Consider the following 24,081-nt stretch of genomic DNA (forward strand, 5'->3'; position numbering starts at 1 on the left):
TCTATAGGTATATGCAAATACAAATATGAGGGGCCAGGTACACATATACACACATATACACATTTTGAAGTCTTAAATTTGGATACCTCTCAGACATAACCAAATACTTTCCAAGATTTATTTGCTGGATTTAAACATTAGGATCTCAGTACAATGGAATAATTGAGTCAAGTGACACAACATAGTTCTCAAAAACATAGTTTTATATCCTAGTGAAGTAAGTAGAGCTTCCAGTCTTCAAAGCTTTTGAGTGATCATGAAGTTCCAACCACTAGCTAGCTCTGAGAGAGAAAGATGGCGTATTCTATCCCGGTCAAAAGCTACAATCTCAGAAGCTCACCGAGGCGGTTCTACCCTGTCCTATAGGGTCACTGTGAGGAGGCATTGACTCGATGGCCGTGAGTAGAATATATGCAGATGACACAACCTTGCTTACTGAACGGAGGAGGACATGAAGCACTTGCTGATGAAGACCAAGGCCTGCAGCCTTTACTATGGATTACAACTCAATGTAAAGAAAAGTAAAAGCCTCACCACGTGACCACTAGGTAACATTAAGGTAAGAGGAGAAAAGATGGAAGTTGTCAAGGATTTCATCTAGCTTGGACCCACAATCAGTGCTCATGGAAATCAAGAGATTAAACAATGCATTGTTTAGGTAAATCTGCTGAACAAGACCTCTACAAAGTGTTGAAAGCAAGGATGTCACTTAGAAGACTAAGGTGAACTTGACCCAAGCCATCATATTTTTATTTGCTTCATTTTATTATTATTTGCAAGTGAAAATTGGACATTGAATAAGGAAGACTGGAGAAGAATCAATGCATTTGAATTATGATTCTGAAAGAGATATTGAAATTATCATAGACGGCTGAAAGAAAGAGCAGGTCTGTCTTGTATGAAATAGAGAAAGAATGCCCTTTAGAAGTGAGGAAGACAAGACTTCATCGCATTTATTTTGAACATGTCAAGAGCGACAAGTCCTTGGAGAAGGACATCATGTTTCATAAAGAAGCAGGACAGTGAAATAGAGGAAGACCTTCGATGCTTGACTGACACAGTGGTTGCATTAAATGGCTCAAAAAACAATTGTGAGGATGGCACAGAACAGGACAATGTTTTGTTCTGTTTACCAAGGGTTGCTATGAGTGAGAACAGACTCAACCACACCTAAAAATAACATCCTTCCTGCTGCAAGACTTAGTCCCTCCAGGACACTTAAATTGAGGGTAGCACTGATAGTAACTGCACCACTCCCCACCTCTCCTTGGGTCATCTGGCCACTCTTTACCCTGTAGGAAGAACTCCTTCAAAACGTGCCTCAATCACCCTGTTTTTGCTCAAAGATCTGCAAAAGTGAGCCTGAACGTTGAGAGATGGGGCCAGCAAGAGGTCTTCTGGAGGGCTAGCTGCTTCAATTGTGATCCTGCAAAATAATGGCACTCTGAAGGCTAGTAGCTGAATGCTGGGAGGAAACCTGGGTTTGTGCCAAATAATTGGATGATACAGTTTTTCCTGTTGTGGTAAATGCAAAATGTTGGATACTGAGATAGTAAGTGGGGAGTAAGTATGTAGTCATTTTTGCTTTGAGAGAGTAATCTACTTCTGGAAAGAAGACATAAACCTCATAGCTTGAATTCTGTGAAGTTAAAACTTTATTGCTTAAGGTGTTGATGGGATCAGGTATCAGGCATCAAAAACACAGAACAAAAAAATCATATCAGTGTGAAGGAGGGGGAGCGCAGAGTGGAGACCCAAAGCCCATCTGTAGACAATTGGACATACTTTACAGAAGGTTGACAAGGAAGAGACAAGTCAGTCAGGGTGCAGTATAGCACTGATGAAACATAGAAATTTCCTCTAGTTTTTTTTATGTTTCCTCCCTCCCACTATCATGAACTCAATACTAACTTAGAAATTTGGCTAGACCAGAGCATGTACACTGGTACAGATAAGAGCTCACTACACAGGGAATCTAGGGCAGATAAACCCCTTAGGACCAATACTAAGAGTAGCAATATCAGGAGGGGAAGTGGAAGGTGGGGAAAAAAAGGGAGAACCAATCACAATGATCTATATATAACCCCCTCCCAGGGGGATGGACTACAGAAAAGTAGGTGAAAGGAGACAATGGATGGTGTAAGACATGAAAATTTTATTTTATAGATTACCAAGGGTTCATGAGGGTGGGAGGGTGAGGAAGAGGGAAAATGAGCTAATACCAAAGGCTCAAGTAGAAAGATAATGTTTTGAAAGTGATGATGGCAACATATGTACAGATGTTCTTGACACAATAGATGTCTGTATGGATTATGATAAGAGCTGTGTGAGCCCCCAGTAAAATTATTTTTTTAAAAACTTCATTGCTTTAAAAATTAATACCTGATCACCTTAATAGTTAACAAAGTATATGTGTTCTTTGTTTTTATATATTTGAAATTTAAATGTCAGTAATTCCCAAACACAAAAGTCATATAAGAAAAAAATGTGAATTACACATGGGATTATCACTACTATAAAAAGGCAAACTCTCAGTGCTTTGAGATCTGATTTTAGCATAATATATACCACCCATAAAACTGAAAAGATGACTGCATAGTGACTCTCATTTCATGGTGTTCAAATGATACTGAGGTCTGAACATTCTAAGTTGGTTCTCATAATTGTGAAGAAATGTCTTGTAAACAAAAATAGGATATTAGGAAAAATTACTTGGAATTGTAGAAATCATATACTCTTATTGGTTACATCAAGGGCATGACTATATATGAATGTTTTAAATGTAGTGTGAAGTCTTAAGTATTGTTCTCTGTTTTACTTTTCTAAGTTCTAATATCCATTGCAATGGCTACATAGATCTCAGACAAAATGTATGATTAAAACATATATAAAGGGAGTCAACAAATGGTAATGCCAATGAGAAATGCTCATAGTTTATTTGTTTAACAGGGCATATTACAAAGTTTTGTAAAGTCAGCTAATAAATGACCAAAGGGTATGCCACCCTGCTAGACCCCTCAACTTATGCTCCATGGGTCAGGAAACCCAGCTCTCTAAATGATGTGCCAAAGACACCCCATTCTGCCAGCCAGCCTCCTGCAACAATCGCTCCGCTTCCCTTGCTTCATGCGGGAGAAGTACATCATTCTGTCCCATGTCCTGACCTGGGTTCTGCTGCTGGTCCTCTGAAGGTATATGTATCTTCTGGATCCCGGAGGATCACTGCCTAGGGATCACACACCTAGAGAATGAGCTCCACTCCTGGATCTGCTGGGAATGGGATCCCTCCTCAGAAGGCTTATTTTATACACAGCAGGATGGATGGCATTCCAGGGAATTCTGTTCATAATTACTCAAAGATAGATCCTTGCAATATCTTTTCCTACTTTCTTTTAAGACCTAAGCAGGGAAAGGTCTTTTTGTGGGAGCTGGAGATTTTGATTGAAGAATCACTTTAATTCACTGCTCCTGCAGCCTCTGGCTCCTCCAGCCATTATCCCTCTCATACTGAAGGATTAACTTCCCCACACTCATAAAAGCTTTCAAGCAAGCCACTTTATGCCTTTATCTTCCCCCATTTTAAATAAACAATTTATAGATGGCCCGGTTTGAGGCTTCATGTGATAAGTCTGCATTTCTGGTTGGACCTTTGGCCATCTGAATGCATAAACAGAGTTCAGTCCACAGCCAGTGAATCATCCATAAGCTCACAGAGTCAAACATCTTTATCGTCATGTGATTGGGTTCTGGTCATCTCAGCCATAGCCATCCACACTCAGTCAATTGGTACCAGATGCAAGCTTGGCAGCCCACACACCTCTTCAGACCAGCAGCCCCCTAGGGCTAATCCACGCTCCAAAGCACCATATTCACACAACTTTATACTCCAGACCAATCAGCCCTTCTTCTCTCTTCTCATTAAAAGGAACCGATGGAATACATCCAAATCAGTCCACCTCTTCACTGCTGCATTTCCCCCCACTTCCACCCACTAACCAGATCCAGGGGTGCCCTAATGAGCACCCTACGCTCATCAGCTCTCTTTTAACTGTCAGTCCTAGAAAGGGTCTTTTTATACTGGGCACAGAAATGTCCTGCTTTGGTTGTTCAAAAATTTCAAAAGCCAAACAGTATTTTTTTCTGTATGTCTTTTCTTAAAATATAAAATACCTGTTCTCTCAGCAGTTCTGAGTGGGGCTCAGGTTTCCTTTCTAAGCCCCTTTCTCTGCCTGGGTTTCAAACAAAATTCTCTTTCAGGCAATTCGTAACTTTCCTTTTAGCATATATAATCAAATATTGGCTGGAGTACAGCTCACATGCTCTTGTAATTTTGATTAATGCTTTATGAATCATGATTGATTTCCTGTATTAAAATACCAGGTTGGAGAAGTGCTGATTATCAATTCAGCCAAATAAACATACAGTCCTTAACCTTTTCAATAATCCTAAATACATAATCTATTCTCCACCCCTTGGCTGTGTCTATTTTTATACATATGATCTGGGGGTGCTGGCAGGATGGGTCCAGAAGGCTTTGGCCTCCTAATAATCTTAATTAGCCCCCAACTTCTTACCAGACCCATTCAGGGAAAGGTCATTTGCTTGGAGACTGTGACTACAAGAATCACTTTAAATAATTCCCTGCCCCTGCATGCAGTACTATGATGGACTACAATAACTTTATATTTATAATACATTAATCACCTAAAAAGTTCATATGTTTCATGATATTGACAGAATCTTCAGATATACCTGACTTTGCCAGTGAATGTCAAATGCATATTAAATTCAACAAGAAGAAATTCACAGTATTCAATAATTTTTGCTCTATAAAATGGCAATATCATACAGTTTATCTAGTAATTCCCACCCATAACTATACATTTTACCTTGAAATTGTCTTGGTTTCATCGAGACATACAAAACATAAATCCTTATTTTCTTCAGTGAAATTTGTTCCAGTTACAATCATTCAAATTTCAATAAATGGTACTACAATTTATTAAATTGCTCATGACTCAAATCTAAATATCATTCTCATTTCTTCCCTTTCTTTTATCTTTTATGTATAGATTATTGTCAACTTTTTCATGTTGACATGGAGTTTTTGTTAAATTTGTACATTTTTCTCTGTCTCACCTTGTAAGATTGTTCATATAATCAATATCTTTTGGATGAACTCAAATACGAGATTTTGAGTTGTATTCCTAGCTTCTGTTTGCCTTTATCTAATTTGTTGGTTTTTGTTGTTTTTTTTTTTGGAGGGTGGTGTTGAGAAAGGAGAGAAGATATCTATTAAATTAACTACAATCTTGCAAGTGGAGAAAGAGAAAATTGTACAAATTTAACATATTTTCTAGGTCAAGGTGAAAAAAAAGACAATAAGAGAAAATAGCAAATGATGAAGTCAAAGAGGTGAAATAAAATCTTCAAGGGCAGCTCATGAACACAAAGTAAAATAGTATGATAAAATATGCAAAGACCTAGAGACAGAAAACCAAAAAGATATATATAGCCTATCTGAAACTGAAATAACTCAAGAAAAAATTCAAGCCTTCAGTTACAAGAGTGAAAGATTCTATGGGCGAAATATTGGACGATGCACAAAACTTTAGAAGATGGAAAGAATACCCAGAGTCACTGTACCAAAAAGAACCCATCAATTTTCCAACATTTCTGGAGGTAACGAGTGAGCAAGAACCAATGATACTGAAGGAAAATTCAAGCTGCAGTGAGAGCGTTAGCCAAAATTAAGACATTAGAACTGATAACCAACGGTGTTAACCAGTAGAGATGTCTCAACAAGCTGATGTGATACTAGAAGCACTTACTTGTCTATACCAGGAATTTGGAAACCAGCTACTGCACCAACTGATTGTAAGAGATCCATATTTGTAGCCATTCCAAAAAAAGATGACCCAGAAAAATTTTCAAGTAATAGAATAGTATCATTAATATCATACATATGTCAGTAAATTTTGCTGAAGATCATCCAACAACAATTTCAGCAGAACATTGACAGGGAGCTCCCAGAGGTTCAGGCCAACTTCAGAAAAAGGGATATCATTACTGATGTCAGATAGACGTGGAAGAAACATCAACATCAGTGATCCAAGGATTGTAAATTACATAATCCAAATTTGAAGGCGGGAGTAGCCTCAGAAGAACTTAAACTGTGAAATTCGGGTCTGCAGAAGGCTATGGAAACAAGCCTTGAAAACCCCAGATGCTATTCTATCTGATAGCCCAGCCTCATCTAATTTCTTCATCGCACTTTGCTCTAACATCCATTTCTTCCGTGTTTCCTTCATGAGGATGAGCATCAAGCAGGAACATGGCTTAATAACTAATTTTCTTAGATTGGAGCTAGGATTAAATGTAAGCCAAATATCCATTCCTGAATCTTTGTATTATATCTGTTTTGGGGTCCTTAGAGACATCTTTGTTAATTTATGGTAGTGAATCTTATCAGCCATCTCCTTGGAGCTTAAGGACCTTCTGTTTATGGTGTCAGTGATTAGCTCATGAAACTATTTTTTAAAACACGATTGAAAAGGAAGATTGAACAATTGTAGGCTAATTGCATATTGCAATACCTGGAATATTCACCTGTACAAAATACATTCTTACATGACTGGATGCTGTTTGTACAAACAATGGAAGTTGATGATCAGGAAAAACTTAATAATAATATTCACTGACAATGTCAGTCACAGGTGGGCCAGAATAATATGTATCTCAATACAGCAAATAGGATATTGAAGGAGTAAATAAATGTTGCTCTGCCTATTGACAGTGAAATACTCTTCTGCTTCTTCACACTGTAATTTCAAACTGAAGTCCTCAGGTTACAGGTGTGTTTGAAGTAGAGTCTCGGTCACCTAGTGGGGTTTCCACATCAGATCCTGCTGATATGGCCGTTGGTGATAGCGTGGAACTTTGGAGCTTCTGTGTGAGTTCTGGCCTCCTCACAGGGTTCTCAGGAATCAAAGAAAGATGGTGTATGGGATCACTACGTGAAAGGGAGGGGGTTCCTAGTTGGGGGATGGTTGGGAGGGGGAGAGTTTCTGTCAGCAGAGTGTCACTGAGTTAGGAGAAAAGGCTCCAGGGGTTTGCTGCTGTGCCGAGCTTTGCTAAGGCTCTAGAGGTGTAAAAGCAGGGAAGGAAACCCAAAATATTCTTAGAGCAATAAGAATTCAGATCACACATGTGATTCCCCAGAAATGGAGTCCTTACCTGTTGGTAAGTGTGTTAGTCTGGGTACTTTAGAGAAACAAATCCACAGGAACTCATGTATAAGATAGTTTTATATAAAGGTTAAGTGCATATCAAGAAAACATCCCAACCCAGTGCTGCCCAGCCCACAAGTCCAACATTAGTCCATTTGTCTGACACCAATCCACAAAGTCCTCCCCCATCTCACAAAACAGATGCAATGATGCCGACTGCAGGAGGAAAGCTGAATCAGTGAACATGTAAGCATCTAAGTGCTGACAGGGGTCTCCTTACGGCTGCTCCAGTACCCAGGGCTGCATCAGGGTACGTCTATGTGGCTTCTCCTCAGGGATGTCTTGCAGGAAGTGAGCCTTGCAAGCTGAAGTAGGGAATTGACTAAGGAGTTGCACCCTGGTCCGACCATCACAAAGCAAGAGACCCGAGAACCAGAAAGGTGAGGCTCACTGAGCCATTTATCTCTTTGCCCATCAATTAAACCCACATAGGTTTATTGGCCAGGTTGGCACAATAAACTTTAACTCAGTAAGGCTTGGTCAGGGAGAGTTGTTAAGTCGAAGACTCTCTCAGGGTGCTATCTTCCTGGGACCCCTTTCACATACTTAAAATATGTTCAAAGGGGGAGACCAGTCTTTCTAGAAGGACATCATGCTTGGTAAAGTGGAGGGGCAGCGAACATAAGGAGGCTGTCTAAAGAAGAATTGACGCAGTGACTGCAGCAGAGGGCTCAAACATGGGAACAATAGAACAGAACAATTGGGAGAATGGCATAGAGCCAGTGTTACAGAAATCAACCTAATGGCACCTAACAATCACCACAACGGAGTACCTCTTATAAACCCAGTGCGGCATTCTTAATTCCCAACAACAATCTTGAGAAGGTACTGTATCCAATTGCATGATTTAAAAAGTTAAGACTTGTTCAGGGAACCTTAATTGGTACGTAGGATACCAAGCTCAGGTTGGACTAACCATAGAGTCCAGGTTCTTTTAAAAAGATATTTTACTTTCCAGTAAGGATTTTATTTTTATTTTAACATGATGTTTCTTTATAGTTAATATCTTTAAGGGGCAAAACAGATGAAGCTGAGTTTATTCCACTGACTTTCATATGCACCAAATAATTGGATTTCTTGTTCCTATTATTTTTTATTCCTCTATATGAAGAATCACAACACTCTTCCACAGAAAAGCTTGAATTTTCTGTCCTCATGGTGTACTTCCCAGAAATGAAATTCAATTTGTATTTTTTTTGAGAACAATTGATATATTTTACATTGAGCGGAACTTTGTATTTTCTGAGCCACTTACCACTCATTATAAAAGGAATTATAATGGTATGCTTGTTTCAATAAAATAGATGCATTCCCTTTAAGTATGGTAGATTTTCCCTTATTAATAGTTCTCTACTTAAATTCTGATCTCAAAAAATGGCCATTAATGAACGCTGGGAGTAACTCAGTCATTTTCTTCTTCTTCTGGGAAATGGAATATCAGAAAAAGGCTTTGTATTGCTTTTTCAAAAACATGTATTTTTCAAAACTGCTTGGGAGCATTGAAGGACACTCCATAAATTTCATGAATCTAGTCACACTTGGAATGAAGGCTTGGGGACTGTGATAATATGATGGTGTGGCCTCCACACCACGGCTTCAACTCAGCTCTTAATTGGCATTAATATATAGTATGTAACCTTCAAGTAGTGAAATTGGTGATTTCTATCTTGTTTTTCTGGAAAGGGCCAGGAAAGATCCTTCATCTTAAGAAATCTCATTATGACTTAGAGTTAAACTTTTTAACCAACTATTTGAAACTTCTTAAGATTGAAAGATTCTTGAAGGCCATGGCTGCATCTTATAAACCTTTAAATGCCCCATGTCCCTAATTCATTAGATCATCCCAGCTTTTCCCCCCAAAAAACATGTATAGTGTTCCTAGTGTACATCAAGCATTGTTAATAATGGCTGAGGCAAGACTGATGCTTATGAAAATTGTAGTTAGTGTTTTCAAAACTGGTCAATTCATTTTTATAATAAAAAATTATCAGATAATTATTTTGGCTCAGTGCTTATCTTAAGGAAGTAATGTTTGCAGTAAAGGAGAAACCCATTATTCACCATTTACTTTTACTTGTATCTTGATAAGTTGGCAAGAAACCCTTCCAAAACTGGTCTCGTATACCTTAAATTTTAATCAGATACAAGGGAGATTTATAATTTGTATTTGGTCCTTTAAGTTGACAAATTCATGAAAATATTTCAGAGGAAATAATCAAACTGCTATTCTGTTCAGAAAAGCCAAAAAAGATATTGATGCAATAGTTATGTAGTCTTTTATTAGGTTTCTGTAAGAGAGTTTTTAGAGCCAATACTAAGTAGTTTATTTCCACACGTACACTGTAGGTTTGTATTAAGGACAAGAACGATGGTGTCTACACATGACAGATTCAGATTCTTGCAAGCAGTCTAAATACATACGGATAATCTATCTTAAATATGTTTCAATTTAATAAGATGTAAATTTGGCCTTATGAAGGATAGAGGCCAGTGAGCTTTAGAACAAGATGGCTATATTTTGGACTTGTACTACGGAATAAAATGTACCAACTTTTCAAATCAGGAAATAACTAAAATTCTGTGAAAGTGGTATCCTAGAAAAAAAATTTTTTTGCTGTTTTCCCCCAGAGAAGATTTAAAGTGTATCAATACTGAATAACAATGTCCCATAATTCAGTGTGGTATGAATTACATGAACAAACTATAGAGATATATATTATACCTGTATGTTTATTTTCCACAAGTACTTGACATTAGTATCTAAGGGTTATCCTTATATATGTCAACTTCCTAGGAATGGATCTATAGACTGATGTAAACTATTAATTACTCCTTGGATAGGTTTATTAATATTCTGTAAGATTTTATGACAATTTATTTCCCATCAATTATTCTTGGACTCTTTAATCTAAAGAGAAATGTCCTCTTATTTAAATTTACTTCTTACAGTGAAGGTGTATTCAGCCAATTGTTTTTTTAAATCCATTTAATGCTAAAATTATTTTGTTAGACAAACTTTCCTGTATTCTTAGGAGCCTCTTATTCTGCAATGCTACAGAGAAACTTTCCTTCATTAGGTATAAAATGACATGGTTAAATGTGGGATTTTTTTATGAGTTATACACTGTTGTATGAGGTTACTGGGTCAAAAGAAGTCAGAAACTTTGGTGGTTTTTGCAAACTGATACTTGAAGATTTGAAAGCTGCCTTTATTTTCATCCACAGACAACTATTAAGATGTTGACATTCCAGAAGGTAATTCCTTATACAAAGAGAGGGCAGCTATAAGGGTATGATCAGGAAAGTGTCCAGGAAATTATAAATCATCTGTTTTTATTCCATGCTCTCCCCATAGTGGTTCTTAAGGAAACATATTACTTGTCATAGTTATTGGCAAAAGTTACAAACTTCACTGCCTTTGCCCTAAACTACACTATACCTGTAATATCTTAAATAATAGTATAACTTACATGAGTAACGATTATCTTCTATATAATTATGGTCTGCACCATGCAGTTTTCTTGATATTTAGGTTGCAAGGGACCTAAAATCTTATAAAACTCCCTGAGTTTAAAGATGAAGAAAGAACGACAGAGAGGGCAAGTGATCTGCCAAGGTCCAAACCACTTACAGAAATAAAACTTTTGGTGGACTCGTTGGGAAATTTAATTCTGATTTCAATGTAAATAGTACTAAAATTACAGTTGCTATATTTTGGGTTCTTATGTCAGCATGTGTTCCTGAATTGTTGGAACCAGCGTCAATGAAAATCCCACTGAAGCTGCACTAGTTCAGACAATAATCACATTATTATGTTAGATGCTACAATATGTTATGTCCTAGTCATTGACTAAAATGGTGAGAATGCCTTTTTAACTTCTAAGGCTTGGCCTAATGCCCTATTCATTTTTCTTGCTTTGGAAAATAAAAGTTATGTTTCATATCATATTGACCAAATTATTGGAAAATCAATTACTATTAACTTAGAGCTGGCACAGATATTTTGGAAAGAGTTTATGCCTCATAACATCTACTGCTTTTTAACAGCTTTATTGACTCATAATCCACATACCATATAATTCAATCATTCAATCATATGAAGAAGAATTGTACAATAATTACTACATCAATTTTAGAACAATTTCTTTTTTGACCCCCCCTGACTAAATCTCTTTTTAAATGAGTTGTTTAATCACATTCAGGTCTAGTGCTCACTCCCCTGTGCTGTCTTCATTGTTTATTCCCCAAATCCCATCATCTTCCTCATCTCTGCCCCCACCTACCTCCCCCTGAAAACCCTTACATCAGTTCTTATCTTGATGCATAAAATCCTCTGTGCTTTCCAAACTGATACACCCAACAGAAACAGTAAAGAACAAAACCAAAATAGCATGGTAAGGACAAAGCATTGATAACATAAAGATATAAACAATGAGTAAAAAAGTAAAGACCACCATCAGTATTTTAAAAGCCAGGTAGGAATTTTTTGTCCTGGAACAAGCCAGAGATCCTTGCACCTAGAACAAATTCAGGCTGGGGCTAGAGGGAGGTCAACTGACTCCTTATCAAGCTTGATCCAGCATAATTAGGATTTCAATTATATATATTTGATAGTCAGGTTGTTCCACACTTTTTCCTGTGTGTTCCACACTTTTACCTGTGCCAGGCTTAAGGTGACTAGATTCTCTGAAAATGAGTTTGGGCTCTCACTGTGGTCCACAGCCTTCCACAAGTTGAGTGTTCAAACTTCTGGCTCTGATACTTTTCCCTTCATCTTATATGAATTGTGTTATTGTCATCTTTGGATCACACAAGCTGGTGCGTTTCTTCCATGTGGACTTTGTGGACTCCTCACTTAGATGGCTGCTTGTTTGAAGACAAAGCTTTAAGACCCACACACTCTTCTGATTGATAGCCAGGCACCACTACTATAGCACCCTTATTTTCAGTGATGATTTTATGAAGGCGAGTATTGAGCAGGGCCATGTTACCAGAACCACCTGTTATTTGATTGGGGCCAGAGCCTTGTTGGAGCTCAGAATCCGCCTGTTGGTCCTTGGAATATGCACAACTGAGTTTACTTTGTCAGTCATCTTATGACAAACCTGAGACACCATAGGACCAACCCCACCAGCATCAGCAACAAACCAACAAGCAAGCAACCAAACAAACAAAACAAAACAAAAAACAAGCTAAAGGCAGGAAAACAAAAACCCACACAACCAAAAAAAGTATATTGTCGGAAAAAAAAATACAACATTGTCAATCATCCACCTGGGATAAAAGGGGATTGCACCGATGACACCAATTGTCCCAATGACACAGCAGTGCAGACCCTGTTGACATGAGTTTATGCAGATCCACCTTGAGTGTCAGTCCAGGAGCTGTTGCCCCACACAGTTTGAGCTCCCATTCTTTTGAGCTCTGTTTACCCCAATAATGGGACTTGGTGCCAGGGCAAGTTCCAGGATCAGTTTCTCCAAGTGCAGATCCCTACCCAACAGATCAAAACCTGTCATGCCACTTCGAGTGGCCCTGAGGCACCAAACACATGGTGTCTCCATCCATTGGTCACCCTTCGAATTGGGGGTTCCCCACAGGGTCCAATGTCATCTACTTCCATAGTCCTGGGGCAGCCACTCTCCACTTCCTCTCCCATCCCAACACCCCACTCCTTAGTCCAAGAGTGTAAGCAACTTCAAGACTGGACTCACATCATTCAACAGGACCTCTATGTCAAGTTGTGTAGCCCCTGCATTATACTGCCTGCACTATCAGCATCCAAGATGATCATGCTATTTAGTCAATGGCATAGTTCATCGAGGTTTGGTTAGAAACATACAAATAGAGTATACCCAGAAACATAAAATCTGGTCCATTGCACCCCCCTACTCCAGTTCTCTAAAATCATTATGTAGAACCCCTTTCTGAGGTCCCCTCTCCCAAATCACCCACCATACTCACCAACTTAACTGTCTGCTATTCCTCCAAAATGTAGATGCTCCTCTCTCTTGTTCTTCGTTCAGTTTTCCGACAGGGCTCGCCTTCCATTCCTATGGGACCCCCCTTGATTTGCCCCAGTCTTGTCTAGACATTGTATAACATCAAGTGAATGGTCATTTCCCTTATTCTCCCTCTTGAGGGAGTGACTCCAGACATTGGGAGATCTCCTCCTTCAGGTTGGCTCCAGTGAAGTGTGCTCCATAGCCAGTAGATAGTCTTCTCTCCTTTTGTTCAGGAATTGGTTCCTAAAATTTGTTTAATTGGTGTTTTTACTTACAGTAGTAGGCTCATACAATACTTTTCCCTTTGTGATTGATGTGCTTCACTCAATAAAATGGTGTCCAGGTCCTTCCATGTCTTGTGTATTTCATGCTTTCATCACTGGTTTTCAGGGATGCATAGTATCCCATTGTGTGTCTGTACTAGAATTTCATTATCCATTCTTCCACCGATGAGCATTTGGGTTGCTTCCAGTTTTTTGATGCTCTGAACTGTGCTGCTATGAACATGGGAGAGCATACATCCACTCATGTTGTGTCTCTTAATTCTTTAAGGGATATGCCTACTAGTGATATTGCTGGATAATTTGGGATTGCAATCCCAGTTGTTTTAGGTATAGAAGTATTGTTTTCTACAGAAGCAGTAGGTATTTACAAGCCTACCAAAAGTGTATATGAGTTCTGATTTCACTGTATCCTCTCCAGTATTTATGGTTACTGGTATTTTTGGAGTTTTTTTGCTTTTGTTTTTTAATATGGGCTAGCATTGTGCGTATAAAGTGGTATCTAATTGTGGTTTTAATTTGCATCTTCCTGAAGCTAGTGATTGTTCACATTTTTTCATGTGTTTGTTAGCCAATTGTACTTCATTTTTGGTCTGTTCATGACTTTTCCCCATTTCTTTCTTTTTTTATTCCCAAATACCTTTATTGGAGGTTCTTACATCGCTTATCACAATCCATACATACATCCAGTGTGTCAAGCACATTTTCACATATGCTGCCATAATCATTTTCAAAGCATTCTCTTCCCACTTGAGGCCCTGATATCAGCTCCCCATTTCTTCCCCCTTCCCCCCACTCTCCCTCATGCACCCTTAATAAGTTATAGATTATTATTTTCATATCTTAATTCATCCTCCATCACCCCTCATCTACTTTTCCATTGTTTGTCCCCCCTGGGAGGGGGTTCTAGATTGATTCTTGTGATCAATTCCCCCTTCCCGCCCCCCGCCCCCCCATCCTCCCCTAATCCTCCTGGTATCTCTATTCTCCTTGTTAGCCCTGAGGGCTTTATCTATCCTGGATTCCCTGGGTTGTGGGATCTTATCTGTAGCAGTGTGCATGCTCTGATCTAATCTTATTTGTAAGGTAGAATTGAGGTCATGATAGTGGGGTGAGGGAAGCACTAGAGGGAAGTTGTGTGTTTCATCAGTGCTATACTGCTCCCTGATTGTCTCATCTCTCCCCTGTGACCCTTCTGTGAGGGGATGTCCAATTGTCTACAGATGGGCATTGGGTCTCCACTCCATCCTCCCCTCCACCCCCCATTCACATTGGATATGATTTTATTCTGGGTCTTATATGCCTGATACCTGATCCTTTTGACACCTCAGGATCACTCAGGCTGGTGTGCTTCTACCATGTGAGTTTTGTTGCTTCTGAACTAGATGACCTCTTGTTTATCTTCAATCCTTTAAGACCCCAGACGCTATATCTTTTGATAGCCAGGCACCATCAGCTTTCTTCACCACCTTTGCTTATGTACCCATTTTGTCTTTTGTGATCATGCTGGGAAGGTGAGCATCACAGAATGCTAGTTGTTAGAACAAAGTGTTCTTGTGTTGAGGGAGGGCTTGAGTAGAGGCCCACTGTCCATCTGCAACCTTAATCCTTAACATATAGGTATGAGTACAGAGTTCTATTCCCCTCTTGTTTTATATATCTATATATTTATTTACATATGTAAATTCCTGTATTTAGCCTCTATATGTATCCTTTGTCTCCTGGTTCTTTACTCTATTTCCTTTTACTTTCCTCTTGTCCCACCATCATGTTCAGCCTTCATTTGGGTTCAGTAATTCCTCGCTGCTACATTGCCCTTGATTAAGCCCCACTAGGAATCCTATGACCTTCCTTCCATTGATTTTGGTTCACTTGTTCCCTTGTCCCTGGGTTGCTTCCACCACCCCTCCTTCCTTTCTCCCACCTCCCCTTCTTCCGTATCCCCCCGGAACCAACCATTGGTCCCATTCTTTTCATCTCCAAATTATTTATCCCACCTATCTTATCTAGATAGATATGCAGAGCCTGGGGTCCCCCCTCCCCCAATTTCTTAATCGGGTCTCTTATGGGTTTTTTGTTGAGCTGTTTTAGAGTTCTGTATATTTTGGTAATAAGTCCTTGGTCTGATGTGTCACTGGTAAAAAATTTGTCCCAGTGTATGGGCTCTTGTTTCATTCTCTTGGTAAAGTGTTTTGATGTAGATAAGTGATAAAATTTCAGCATGTCTGTTTTGTCTTCTGCTGAGTGTGCCTCCTCTGGGTTGCACTGGGTGCAGCATTTTTGTAGTATGCCTTTCTCCCCACTACGCGAGCATCCAGCAACTCACTTTGAGTTAGTGCGCCCAGTGGTATTGTCGGGGAAGGTTCTTCCTGGTCACAGTGAATTTTTTCTTAAAAGTAGTTTTGTTTGAGCTTCCTTTTTTGTGATGGTTGATTTAAGCGAACAGCATGTGACTGTGAAATTTTGGTTCCTCCTCGGGAAAAATGCCATAGCAACTATTGTGATGTTGAACACAGCTTACAAGGATAGCGCTATAGGAAAAACTCAAGTGTATGAGTAGTTTTCTCATTTCAAAAAAGGTGAAATATTAATGGATGACAAACTTCATTCTGGACGTTCATCAACTACCCAAATGGATGAAAATGTCTATTCGTAGTGCATTTGGAGATCATTCCACCAGGTAAGACTGTTAATAGAGCTTTCTATTTAGAGCAGTGGTTCTCAATCTTCCTAATGCCACCACCCTTTAATAGAGTTCCTCATATTGTGGTGACCCCCAACCCCCAAATTATTTTCATTTCTACTTCATAACTGTAATTTTGCTACTACTATGAATCATAATACAAAGATCTGTTATGCAGGATGTATTAAGTGACACCTGTGAAAGGGTCATTCAACCCCCAAAGGGATTGCAACCCACAGGTTGAGAAATGCTGATTTAGAGTTTATGAAAAGACTGCATAACACTGTGTGACAATAAAGGCCTGATTTGTGGCAGACAGGACTTATTTTGCTACCACAACAATACACCTGCTCACACAGCCATCACCATGCAGTTTTGGGTTAAAAAACAGCATGCCTTTCTTGCCCCATCACCTTACTCACCTGATCTCGCTGCACAGAACGTATTTTTGTTTCTGTGAATGAAGAGGGACATGAAAGGTATGCTAGTCTGCATAGGCTAGAGAAACAAATCCATAGACACTCGTGTGTATAAGAAAGAGTTCTATTTGCAAGAACAACTGAATATTGAGAAAACATCCCAGCCCAGTCCAGATCAAGTCTGTAAGTCCCGTATTAGCCCATATGTCCAAGACCAACCTATAAATTCCTCTTCAGACTCACGAAACAAATGCAATGATGCTGAATGCAGGAGGATCACAAATCAGTGGGTGGGAAGGCTTGTGGATCCAGTGGTGGTGTACGCATCTCTGCAATGTCAGGGTTCTCCATGTGGCTTGTCAACAAGAATGTCTCACAGGGACTGAGCCAGCTATTTATCTCCTTAGGGCTTCCAACTGAGGTCATCAAGCAGCCACCTGATTGACAGGCTAAACTCCACCCCTTCACTCTTAATCCTCTCAAATGAACAACAGTCTATGTAACTACCACAAAGGGAGAGCAATTTGATGATGTAGAAGAGGTGAAGAAAAAAATTAGGGAGGTGTTGTCAGCCATCCAAACAGATCGTTTTGAAAAATGTTTCCAAGAATGGAATCGCAGATTTAACAAATGGTCTAAGTCTAATGCAGAGTACTTTGAAGGTGATAAGGTTGTTTTGTAAAAACAATTTAAATACATAGTTTGGGGGAAAAAATCTGGTTTTTTGGGTGGTGCACCTTCTCCTATGTATGCCCTTCAATAAGGCCTTTAAGTTTGTTCTCACATTTTCACTGATGATCCTGAGAACTATGGGGTTTGCATTTAGGTGTTTAATCCATCTTGCGTTTATTTTTATGGATGGAGAAAGTTATGGGTTTTGTTTTCTTCTTCTAAATCTTGAAATCCAGTTTGTCAAACACCATTTGTTGAAGAGGCTGTCTTTCTCCAATGGATCTTTCTAGGTCCTTTGTCAAAGATTAGGTGGTTCAAGCTGATGCATTTATGTCTGGGTTTTCAGTTCTGATCCATTTGTCCATCTGTCTCTCCTTGTACCAGTACCAGGCTGTTTTGACTACTGTGACTATGTAGTAGATTTTCAGGTCAGGCAGTGCTAGGCTTCCTACTTGGTTCTTCTTTTTAGGAAGTTATTTGCTTATCCTGAGTCTTTTGCCCACTCACATGATATTGGTAATTAGTTTTTCCATTTCTTCAAATAATTTATTTAGGATTTGAATTGGTATTGCGTTGTATCTGTAAAGTATTTTAGGTAGTATTGTCATTTTCACAATATGAAGTCTACTTATCCATGGGATATTCTTCCACTTATGTTGGTCCTATTTTAGTTTCTTTTAATAGTGTTCTGTAGTTTTCTCTGTATAGTTCATTTGTTTCTTCAGTTAAGTTTATTCCTAAGTATTTCATATTTTGTGTGGATATTGTAAATGGTATTGATTTCTTAATGGCTTTTTCATAGCTCTCTTCACTGACTACAGAAATACAATTGATTTGGCTTATTAACTTTGTATCCCACAACATGCTGATCATTCAATTGTTTCCAGTAATTTTTGTGAAGATTTTGTGGTTTTCTATATATAGGATCATATAATCTGCAAATAGCAAAAGTTTTCTTTAATCTTTGCCCATTTGTATTCCCTTAATTTCTTTTTGTTGCCTTATGGTTCTAACTAAAACTTCCAGCACAATTTTGAATAGGAGTGGTGATAGGAGGCATCTTTGCTTGGTCCTTGTTTCCAGTGAGAATATTTCTAGTTTTTCCTTATTGAGCATGATGTCGGCTGTTGGTTTCTCATATATGGCTTTTATTGTGTTGAGGATTTTCCTTCTATTCCCATTTTCTTGAATCTTTTGAACAGAAATGGGTGTTGAGTATTGTCAAAGATCTTTTCTGCATCTATTGATATGATCATGTGTTTTTTTTTATTTCTTGCCTTGTTACGTGGTGGATTACATTGATTGTTTTTTGAATATTGCACCATCCTTACATACCTGGAGTGAATCCCATTTGATCATGGTGAATCTTTTTTTGTTGTTGTTGATATGCTGCTGTATTCTATTGGGTAGGGTTTCGTTGAGCATTTTAACATCTATTTCCATGAGTTGATAATAGGTTTATAATGTTCACTTCTTACGGGATCTTTACCTGGTTTGGGCATCAGGGTTATGTTGGCTTCCTAGAATGAGTTTGTGAGTTTGTTATCCTTTCCTTTTTTGGTTATGGGTTTGTTGAGTTTTCCAATATTTGTCTGCATTAATTTGAATGTGTGATGTGTTTCAACATACCTGTCCATTTCTTCTAGATTGTCAAATTTATTTGAATACAGTTTTTCATAGTAGTGTGTTTTTCTTTTTATTTCATTTGGATCTGTTGTAATGTCACTGTTTTCATTTCTTGTTTTTTAAGTCATTTTATTGGGGGCTTGTTTCCCCCCCCCCACTTTGTTCAGTTTTCCAATGGTTTCTATATTTTATTCATATTTTCAAAGAACCAGCTTCTTCTCTTCATTTTCCATTCTTTTTTTTCTCTATTGTTTATTTCTACTTTGATCCTTATGATTTCCTTTCTTCCTTTATCTGAAGGATTATGTTGTTGTCCTTGGTTCACTCCATCATATTTGAGTGATAATTTTTCTGGGTACAAGATTCTAGGTTGACTTTTTTTTTTAATCCAGTAATCTGTATACATCACTCCATTGTCTTCTGACCTGAATGGTTTCTGCTGAGAAATCTGAAGTTCTTCAAACTGCTGACCCTTTGTATGTACTTCATCTTTTTTTCCTCTGACGGCTCTTAGTATATTTTCCTTGTCATCAATATTAGACATCTTGACTACAATATGCCAGGGAGTTTTCCTTGTGGAATCTCTCTGGCTGGGGTTCTATGGGTTTCCTGAATAATAATATTTTCCTCCTTTAGACATTGAGAAACATTCTCTTGCAGGAGCTCTTGGACTATTTTCTGTGTTTACATTTTTGCTTCTTCCTCTTCTGGAATCCCTATAATATGCAGGTAGTTCCTCTTGATTGTTCCCACATTGTTCTCAAACTATTCTTGGTCTCCTTTGTATTTTTTGTTATTTGTTCTTTCTTTAGGTTGGAATCTATAGCTTTGCCTTCTAGTTCAATAATTCAGGTTTGCATCTCTTACATTCTGTTCTCTGCTCCTTTATCGTGTTGTTTAATTCCATTAGCCTACATTTGATGTTTGTGTTTCTGTTTGGAGCTTTTCTTCTACAGCATGTAGTGAACTCACTAGCATGTCTATTGTTCCACTTTTTCTTTCAGACTCTTCTTTCAATTGTTGCATGAGTACAGTCATCAATCTTTAAAATTCTTCTTCTTTTTTTTGTGTGTGGGGAGGCATAAATCATTAGCCTTTCAATTTTAGGCATTACATTTAGGTCTGGTTGTTATTCAGCATTGTAAAAATACAGCAATTTTGTGGCTGATATAAATGCATTTCTATTGTAATAATAAAGTATATATTTTGAAGAAGACCATATGAAAAAAGCGTAAGATTGGGGTCTATGCTGAGCTGTACTTCAGGGAAGGTGGGTCAGTTTTGCCATGAGCTCCGTGAGCTCCGTGAGCTCTCTGAGGGGAGAAATCAGAGTGCAGAGCCGGGGGTGGCAGGGACACATGCTACGAACTACCTTCTAGCTCCCAGGACAAACATCAGAGAAGGAGGTCTGAAAAATCAGAGCAAGGGGTGGCAGGGATGCAGGCCGACGTGAACACTGCTGCCCTCTTGGTGGGTGGAAATAGGATGGGGGAGGTGTGTCTAAAAAACATCCTGGGGTGCTGAGAGGACAGGTCCTGCGTCTAGAATCCCAGAACTGGGCTCCTCGCCTGTTGCTCTCTGTGCCTCACACAGGGAGCACTAGGCCGGGACCTTATAGGCACCCTCTATACACATGTTCCATAGCATCTACTCTTTTTAAAGTTCTTAGAATTCATGATCCCTGGCTAACTTGTTTAGGATTTCTGACAATAAATCACGTTTTAAAAATATCATTTTAAAGTAATTTCTCCCACTACCCTTCCAAATAAGAACATCATTAAAAGAAAATGTAAAACTATTCAGCATAGTAAGATGGGAACCAATCTACCCAGCTGTTATGAGAGTACATCTTGTTTAACTCATTAATCAAAATTCACAGTAAGTATGAAGAAAATAAAGCCAAACTGGAAGTAATACTGTGTTTAGAGTTAGGAAAATCTTTGGATGCAGCCATGTCTTATAAAAAAGGAACTTTGGAAGTACATCTGATGAGGTAAGAATGTATGGTAGCATTGAACCTGAACTTAAGTCACTTAGAATTCTGTGTTTCTGAAGTCATCTGAAACAGGCACCCTATTCCCTGTTCTGCACACATCTTCCATTTTCTCTCCCCCTCTCTTCCTCTCCCCACCCTCATTATTTCTTATTTATCCTCTTCTAATTGCCTTCCCGCCCTCCCTTTCTTCTCTTTTTCCCTATATTTCCTCCTACCCTTTATGCCTCCATTCGATCGTTCCTCTCATTTTCTTCCACATTTTAAAATGTTACATTGGTAGAACTATGACATTATAAAGGCTAAATGCTTTCTTCTGACATAAGCTACTTGAAATGATTTTAACTAGTTATTTTGGGTACAGGGTCTCGCTCTATGTCTTTCATCTTCTTTTGATGCTTCTTGCATTGTTCAGTATGTTGTTCATAGAACCTTTTGATATTATAACAAAGCTTGACTATTTTTTCTTCATTTCTTTTAGCTTGGTATATGCTGACCTTTTTGTTTCACTAACTCAAAATCTCTACATATTCATTATAATAAATTTCTTTATCTTCTCAAGCTACCCTTAAATTTTTTTGTTGTTATTTTATTTCATCAATTTTATTTGCTTTAGGTACTCTACATGCAAAAGCAAGTTTCAGAATCTCTCCTGACATCTAATTTGATCCTTTTTTGTTGACAAGTAAACTACTTTTTTATTCTACATTGTAAAAATATAGCAAGTTTGTGGCTGTTATAAATACATTTCTATTGTAATAATAAAGTATATATTTTGAAGAAGACCATATGAAAAAAAGTTAATCTTCAAAGGCAAAGAGCCCTTTTGTTTACAGGTGGTTTGCATTAATGTATGCTTCTGTTTCTAAGAAAGGGGGATTGTTAAAATCAGGTACATAACAACTTAGTTCTAATGAAGTTCTGTCTGTTCCATGTGTTTTGGAGAAGTTCATGGAAACATCTAATACTTTTTTTCTAGTAGTGTTCTCCAAACAGTGCTAGAAGGTCCTCCTTCATTGGATGAGCTCAGGAAATGAGGCTTGGCCAAGACCAGATCACACAGACATCCCAGAAAGGCTATCGTGCTCTGGTGAAGTAGACATGCTAAAAAAGAGCAACTTTTGGTGTCCTGGTTTGGGGTGCCTGTGGCTTGGGGTCATTCAAAATGCCTTCATGGTCCACACTCATTCCCTTTTCCCAGCGACCAACAGTGACCATTTGATCTGAGTCAGTTTCTGGGCAGCCTTTCTGATAGTGTTGCATGGACCACAAAGTCTGCAGCCACAGCCATCAACATAGAGCGCTTTGGAGTTCTCTGGACAAGATCTGGACAGGTGCTCCATCTCTCCACAGACAAAACATTTTGTAAAAGGAAATTCACCAAAAGCTAGGTCCACTTTAGTCCTGTACATGTGTACCCACACCAGTAACATATTCCATTACCTGTATCTTGCAGACTTGCCTGGCAGTCTGTAACCCCTTTACTGGCAGTCTGTAACCCCATGTCCAGTTTGTCTACAATGGAAACATACCTTTGCATTTTTCTTTGCTGCTTATCTTTTTAATCTTACTCCCTCTATCTTCTTTTTAAACCAAGTGTAATGTCATGTCTTCTCTGATGTCTGGGCTGAGGGCTGCTCTCTCCCCATTGTGAGCCACCTGTGAGCTCTACTGTAGGTATTCCATGAACCCACTCACATCTTCATTTAAGTACTGTTTTCTATTTTCATTCTTTTTGTGTTTTGTTTGGAGTGTGTCATTTTTAAGGGACAGCCCATGGTCTTCGAATGGTTTCCCCCTTGGCTTGACTTTGACATGATGTTGCTGCCAAAGGTCTCTTGTTAGCTGTGGCCATAACTCATGCCCTCCTACTCTTGGCTTCCCAAGATGCACCTGATCAATTGCACATGAATCCTTCACAGCAAGAGAGTTTGCAACCAAGAGAAGCCAACCCCTCTACAGGGCCACTCGGCTGCTGATATTAAACTTCTTCCTGATCTCATCCCATAGACATAGTCAATTTGATTCCTGTGTGTTCTGTCTGGTGACATCTACATATGTAGTTGTCATTTACATTGCTCCAAAGAGTCATTTGTCACAAAGAAGTATTAGTCTTGCAAAATTCTATCATGTGATCTACAGCTTCATTTCTTTTACCAAAGCCATGGTTTTCAAGTACTAATCCTTCCTGTTTGTTTCCAGTTTTCGCAATCCAATAGCCAATAATTATCCAGGTATCTTAATGGCATGTTTGATCACTTTCAGACAGAAGGTGGTAGAATTCTTCAATGTATTTATCACTAGGTTGAGTGGTTCATTTGTAAATTTTAACCAGAGTTGTAATAATTGGGTTTCCTGGTATGCATATAGATAGTATTTTGTCACAGTACTTCAGATCAATCTTGAAATGTTCATTGTGATGAGGGATGTGCTACCATTCCTCTTGAATTTGTCATTCCTGGTATAGTAGCCCATATGATTATCTAATTCAAAATGAGCAACACCAGTATATTTAAGCAGACTAATGCCTAGGACATCGATCCTTATACATTCCATTTCATTTTTGATCACTTCCTTATTGTTTCGTTTCATAGCTCAAATACTCACCCTTTAGATTAGTCATAGGTGGTTTAGCTCTTGTAGTTCTGGATAATGTCCCGCCAGGATATCAAAGTCCTGAAAGTATTTCTTCATGTACAATATTACAGTTGATGACGCTTAGAGAAAGCAGCTCTTGCTCAGTCCTATTTTGAGCATCTTCCAAAGTGAGGGGCTAATCTCCCAGCACTATAGCTGGCAATGTTCTCTTGCTAACTGTCAGGTTTTCGGTATATTTGAAAGTGGTCCCCTGCTGTGAACAAGGTTTTCTGTGACTAATTCTTCAGAAGGAGACAGATTATTCTTTTTTCATCATTTGTTTTCGTGAAAGATATTTCAGTTTTCTTGCTCTAACCGGTTTTCACTTTACATAGTTTATGGCTCTGGCAGGTTTGCCTGTATATGCATTTAGAGAAAATAGTACAGGATGTAAGAGGAGATATTGAGAAATGGAACAAGAAGGCAGTCAGAGAGGAGAGTAATTTAAAAAAGGAGGAAACAGTAGAGGAAAGGAA

At 38.6% G+C, this 24,081-nt stretch overlaps 1 protein-coding gene and 1 pseudogene across 1 annotated transcript in view; one reads left to right on the forward strand and one right to left on the reverse strand.

Moving 5' to 3' along the window:
- Window positions 1–24,081, forward strand: part of MACROD2 (mono-ADP ribosylhydrolase 2) — a 1,581,126-nt gene that overhangs the window by 1,392,103 nt on the left and 164,942 nt on the right. The window lies entirely within an intron of this gene.
- LOC105979670 lies at window positions 22,073–23,134 on the reverse strand (annotated as a pseudogene).

This window comes from Echinops telfairi, unplaced genomic scaffold, assembly GCF_000313985.2.
Source record: "Echinops telfairi isolate 266 unplaced genomic scaffold, ASM31398v2 ScPeMD7_5592;HRSCAF=6446, whole genome shotgun sequence".
In the NCBI taxonomy this organism is placed as follows: domain Eukaryota; kingdom Metazoa; phylum Chordata; class Mammalia; order Afrosoricida; family Tenrecidae; genus Echinops; species Echinops telfairi.